The sequence below is a fragment of the Marmota flaviventris genome, chromosome 7 (genome assembly GCF_047511675.1).
Source record: "Marmota flaviventris isolate mMarFla1 chromosome 7, mMarFla1.hap1, whole genome shotgun sequence".
NCBI lineage: Eukaryota > Metazoa > Chordata > Mammalia > Rodentia > Sciuridae > Marmota > Marmota flaviventris.
In genome coordinates this window covers 30979436-30985435 of record NC_092504.1, presented here as the reverse complement: position 1 = coordinate 30985435, position 6000 = coordinate 30979436, and the positions used below count along the sequence as shown (strand labels likewise).

The 6000-nt window shown below is 33.4% G+C and overlaps 1 protein-coding gene across 1 annotated transcript in view; it reads left to right on the top strand.

The window, feature by feature from the left end:
- Nucleotides 1–298: 298 nt before the first annotated feature.
- The window catches only part of Tlr1 (toll like receptor 1), a 36677-nt gene continuing 30975 nt past the window's right edge, over nucleotides 299–6000 (top strand). The window contains exon 1 of the mRNA XM_027938763.3: nucleotides 299–377. The gene's annotated coding sequence lies outside the window, so the exon portion shown is untranslated. The remainder of the gene's footprint in view (nucleotides 378–6000) is intronic.

Below are 6000 nucleotides of genomic sequence, written 5' to 3'. Positions count from 1 at the left end.
TATGTGAATGTAAGTATATATTGATTTAGTCTGCCGCCCAGGAAAGCCTGGTATGCCCATGACTTTTAAAAAAGGAAGTTTCTGAGCACTTGCATGTGTGAGGCCCTGGGTTCAATCCTTGGCACCATATAAAAATAAACTAATAAAATAAAGGCATTCTGTCCATCTACAACTACCAAAAATTTAAAAAATAAAATTAAAAAATAAATAAATAAAAGGAAGTTTCTATGTGGGAGTAATTCCAGTAAGCGCCAAAAGATGGCACCAAACCATGTACCTGGTATTGTACTGCTTTACTTTGAGGACTTGCATTCGTCAAGTACTTATTTTCGTGCTCTTAGAAGTTATTTTCTCTTCTTCTGAAAAAAGAAATTTTGGTAAGTAAGAAAGCTTTTGTGGATTTTTCAAGTTATGGTGCAAATACGTCAAATAAGGAAGAGAATTCTTATGATTATGTAGGAAATAACCTTTGAAATTTTTGCAAAATGATTTTGTTGTTGTTTTAATGTTATAAGGGTCCTTTGAATTGTACACAAATAAGTAGTGTGTCTTTATGCAAGATATAAAACAACTAATACTTTTAGCAATGGTGGAAAAAAACTAACTTTTGTTATTTATTTCTTCCGCTTTCGTCTGTGGTGTTTTCTCTCTTCGTCTTTCTCTAGTTCCTTGTTTTCGGCAACATTTACAGCAGTTTATATCATTGATAGAGCAACTATCACAAGTTACATACTTTTATAGTGTACATGTGTGTTTGAGCTCCCCTGTGCATGAACTGTGAAAGTTTATTGGTCTGGATCTGTCACTAACTCAGTAGCCTTTTGAAGGAGGGTTCCTGGCATTCCTTTTCATATTAATATCCCGAGCACCTAGCACCATTAATTAAATGGAGGAAGTGACAGGGACCAAGCTCTTTGTAACCTGTGAATTCAGCGGTGCCAGCCCTCAGCTCCCTCCAGGCTCCCTACCTTAAGTTTGACAAAAGAAACAGTGTTTCTTTGGCATATTTGTTGACTTGATTATAAATTCTTTTCCTACACTTACCTAACTTAATGTTTTTGTTTTCTTTGTTTCTGGTCTCTCCTTTCTTGTAGCTTTAATTTTTATAGGTTCCTCCAACACCGTTTTGTCTGAAAAAGTTTTTACTTGTTCGTTTTTCTCTCCTTTTTCATTTGATGCATTCATTAAATGACTTTTACCTATCTCTTTTTACTTCCTTAAGAAAACAGTGACCTCATAAATTTCCTGTCTTCCAGCGCCACCCCCTTTACATATATCAAAGTTCCTGGCTGGTTTGTCAAGTGTGTAGAGTAGGAGTTGCTCAAGGCTACGAACACCTGGAGGGGAATATTTGTACTTTGTGGTGGGTGTTATAAGCTTTCCACTTCCCCACGTGATGGCTGAATTTCAGTCCTCTGACCTAGAGGTTGGTCTGTGGGGGAGACCGCAGAGTGAGTTCTCATCCATGACTGTCAGTTATCTAACTAACTGAGGAAATTCTTTCTTTATATATATATATTAATATTCCAAATAATACAAGCATGCATCTTTACATATGAAATATTTTACATAAGTTATAATTAAAGACAACTCTTTAGTTGTCTTAAGATAATATTTTGAAATTATAAAAAATATTCAAAATAAGAAATTTTAGAAATATTTGAAAGTACTTTTAAAAAATTTTTTTTAGTTGTAGATGAACACAATTTCTTCCTTCCTTTCTTCCTCCCTCCCTCCCTTCCTTCCTTCCTTCCTTTCTTTCTTGCTGAGGATTGAACCCAGTGCCTCACACTTATGAGGCAAGTGCTCTACCACTGAGTTACAGCCCCAGCCCTATTTGAAAGTATTTTAAGAAAGAAAATTAAATTCATCTGAGACTCAGAGATGACAAATCTTAATACTTGGTATGTTTCTTTATATTCTTTTTCCTCTAGGCTTTGTGTTCATCAGGTTTGATCATATTTTACAAACTTGGAGTCACACTCATGATGCAATTTGGTGCTTTTATTCACTTAGCAGTTACTGCAGATTTTTTTCAGAGTGCTGTCAGGATTGGAGACTGCATGCTATTCCATGGTATGGATATACCATATTTGATTTAACCAGTTTCTACACTAGACATTCTGATTTTTCATCATCTTTCATGGATCCCCATGGTCATATTTTTTTATTATTTCTTTAACAAATTCCTAGAAGTGGAATTACTTCTAGGAATATTTTAAGAGTAGGCATATTTTAAAGGAATTTATATAAACTACCAAATAACCCTTTATAAATGTTGTACTAATTTCTCATTCCTGCTCAAGTAGTGAGAGTTTTTATTTTTGTTCCCACTTACTAACAGTGGTTATTCTATTTCTGAGTTTTTTCAATATGATTGATGAAAAAGGTCATTCCTTTTTTGTTTCTGAGAAACAAAAATTCTCATTTGAATCCCTTTATCTTCTATTAAGTATCTTAAATTAAATTAAGAAATTCTGATATTTTATTCCTAAATGCTTCATTCTGTATCTCTAATAACAAATTAAAAATAATATTTTTTTCTTTTCTTTTTTTTTTGGTACCACCGCTTGAACTCTGGGGCACTGGGCTACGTCCCCAGCCCTAGTTTGTATTTTATATAGAGATCCATTCATCTATTGAAGAGCATCTATGTTGGTTCCACAATTTAGCTATTGTGAATTTTGCTGCTATTAACATTGATGTGGCTGCATTACTATAGTATGCTGTTTTTAAGTCCTTTGGGTATAAACCAAGGAATGGAATAGCTGTGTCAAACATTCCAAGTTTTCCAAGGAGTCTCCATACTGCTTTCCAGAGTGTTTGTACCAATTTGCAGTCCTACCAGCAATGTATGAGTGTGCCTTTTCCCCCACAACCTCGCCAACACTTATTGTTGTTTGTATTCTTTATAGCTGCCATTCTGACTGGAATGAGATGAAATCTTAGAATAGTTTTGATTTGCATTTCTCTAATTGCTAGAGATGTTGAACATTTTTTTTCATATATTTGTTGATTGATTGTATATCTTCTTCTGGAAAGTATCTGTTCAGTTCCTTGACTCATTTATTGATTGGGTTATTTTTTGAGTTCTTTATATTTCCTAAAGATGAGTGCTCTATCTGAATGCGTGTGGTAAAAATTTGCTCCCAAAATTAAATTAAATTAAGAAATTCTGATATTTTATTCCTAAATGCTTCATTCTGTATCTTTAATAACAAATTAAAACTGGGCCCTCTATTCACCTCACTGATTGTTTCTTTTGCTGAGAAGAAGCTTTTTAGTTTGAATTCATTCCATTTATTGATTCTTGATTTTATTTCTTGCACTATAGGAGTCTTATTAAGGAAGTTGGGGTCTAATCCGACTTGATGAAGATTTGAGCCTACTTTTTCTTCTATTAGGCGCAGGGTCTCTGGTTTAATTCCTAGGTTCTTGATCTACTTTGAGTTTTGTGCATGGTGAGAGACAGGGGCTTAATTTCATTTTGTTGCATATGGATTTCCAGTTTTTCCAATGCCATTTGTTAAAGAGGCTATCTTTTCTCCAATGCATGTTTTTGACACCTTTGTCAAATATGAGATAACTATAGTTATGTGGGTTTGTCTTTCTGTTCTCTATTCTGTACCATTGATCTACAGGTCTGTTTTGGTGCCAATACCATGCCATTTTTGTTACTATTGTTCTGTAGTATAGTTTAAGGTCTGGTATAGTGATGCTACCTGCTTCACTCTTCTCGCTAAGGATTGCTTTAGCTATTCTGGATCTCCTATTTTTCCAGATGAATTTCATGACTGCTTTTTATATTTCTAAGAGGAATGTCATTGGGATTTTGATTGGAATTGCATTGAATCTGTATAGTGCTTTTGGTAGTATTGTGATTTTTGACAACATTAATTCTACCTATCCAAGAACAAGGGAGATCTTTCCATCTTCTAAGGTCTTTCTTAATTTCTTTCTTTAGCGTTCTGTAATTTTCATTGTAGAGGTCTCTCACCTCTTTCATTGACTCCCAAGTATTCAATTTATTTTTTGAGGCTATTGTAAAAATAGTTTTACAATAGTAAAAATAGTAGTTTTCCTAGTTTCTTTTTCAGAGGATTTGTCACTGATGTACAGAAATGCCTTTGATTTATGGGTGTTGGTTTTATATCCTGATACCTTGATGAATTCATTTATTAGTTCTAGAAGTATTCTGGTGGAATTTTTTAAAAAATCTTCTAGGTATAGAATCATATTGTCAGCAAATAGTGATAATATGAGTTTTTCTTTTCCTATTTGTATCCCTTTGATTTCTTTTGTCTGTCTAATTGGTCTGGCTAGAGTCTTAAGAACTATGTTAAGTAGTAGTGGTGAAAGAGGGCATCTCTGTCTTGTTCCAGCTTTTAGAAGGAATGCTTTCAGTTTTTCTGCATTTGGAATGATGTTGACCTGTGGCTTAGCATAGGTAGCTTTTACAATGTTGAGATACCCTGTTATCCCTAGTTCCTGTTATCCTTCGTTTTTCAAGTATTTTGAACATGAGGGAGTATTTTGTCATATGCTTTTTCTGCATCTATTGAGATGGTCATATGATTCTTACCTTTAAGTCTATTGATGTGATGAAGTACACTTATTGACTTCCATATGTTGAACCATCCCTGGGATGAAACCCACTTGATTGTGGTGCACTATCTTTTTGATATGTTTTTGTATTCGATTTGCCAGGATTTTATTGAGAATGTTTGCATCTATGTTCATTAGAGATATTGGTCTGAAGTTTTATTTCTTTGATGTGTCTTTGTCTGGTTTTGGAATCAGGGTGATATTGGCCTCATAGAATGTGTTTGGAAGTGTTTCCTATTTTTCTATTTCATGAAATAATTTGACAAGTATTGGTATTAGTTCTTCTTTGAAGGTCTTGTAGAACTCAGCTGTGTATTCATCTGGTCCTGGGATTTTCTTGGTTCATAGGCTTCTGGTGGTGTCCTCTATTTCATTGCTTGAAATTGATGTGTTTAACTCGTGTATATCATCCTGATTCAGTTTGGGCAAATCACATGACTCTATAAATTTGTCAATGCCTTCAATGTTTTCTATTTTATGGGAGTACAAATTTTCAAAATAATTTCTTTTTTTTTATTCGTTGCTCATGACAGTACAATGATCTTGACATATCATACATTTGATTCAAATGGGGTATGAATTCTAATGATCTTCTGTATTTCTGTAGTGTCTGTGGTAATATTTCCTTTTTCATCATGGATATTAGTAATTTGAGTTTTCTTTCTCCTTCTTGTTATCATGGCTAAGGGTTTATCAATTTTATTTATTTTTCAAAGAAACAACTTTTTGTTTTGTCAATTTTTCAATTGTTTCTTTTGTTTCAATTTCCTTGATTTCAGCTCTGATTTTAATTATTTCCTGTATTCTACAGCTTTTGGTATTGATTTGTTCTTATTTTTCTAGGGTTTTGAGATGTAATGTTAGTCATTTATTTGCTGACTTTTTCTTCTTTTAAGGAATGAACTCCATGCAATGAACTTTCCTCTTTGTATTGCCTTCATAGTGTCCCAGAGATTTTTATATGTTGTATCAGTGTTCTCATTTCCTCTAAGAATTTTTTAATCTCCTCTTTGATGTCTTTTGCAACCCATTGTTCATTCAATAACATATTATTTAGTCTCCAGGTGTTATTTTATCATTGGTTTCTAATTTAATTCCATTATGATCTGATGTAATTCAGGGTAGTATCTATTTTTTTTGTTTTTTTGCTAAGAGTTGCTTTGTGGCATAATATATGTTCTATTTTAGAGAAGGTTCCATGTGCTGCTGAGAAGAAAGTGTATTCACTCGTTGAAGGATGAAATATTCTATATATGTCTGTTAAGTCTAAGTTATTGATTATATTATTGAGTTCTATAGTTTCTTTGTTCAGCTTTTGTTTGGAAGATCTATCCAGTGGTGAAAGAGATGTGTTAAAGTCACCCAGAATTATTGTGTTGTGGTCTATTTGACTCT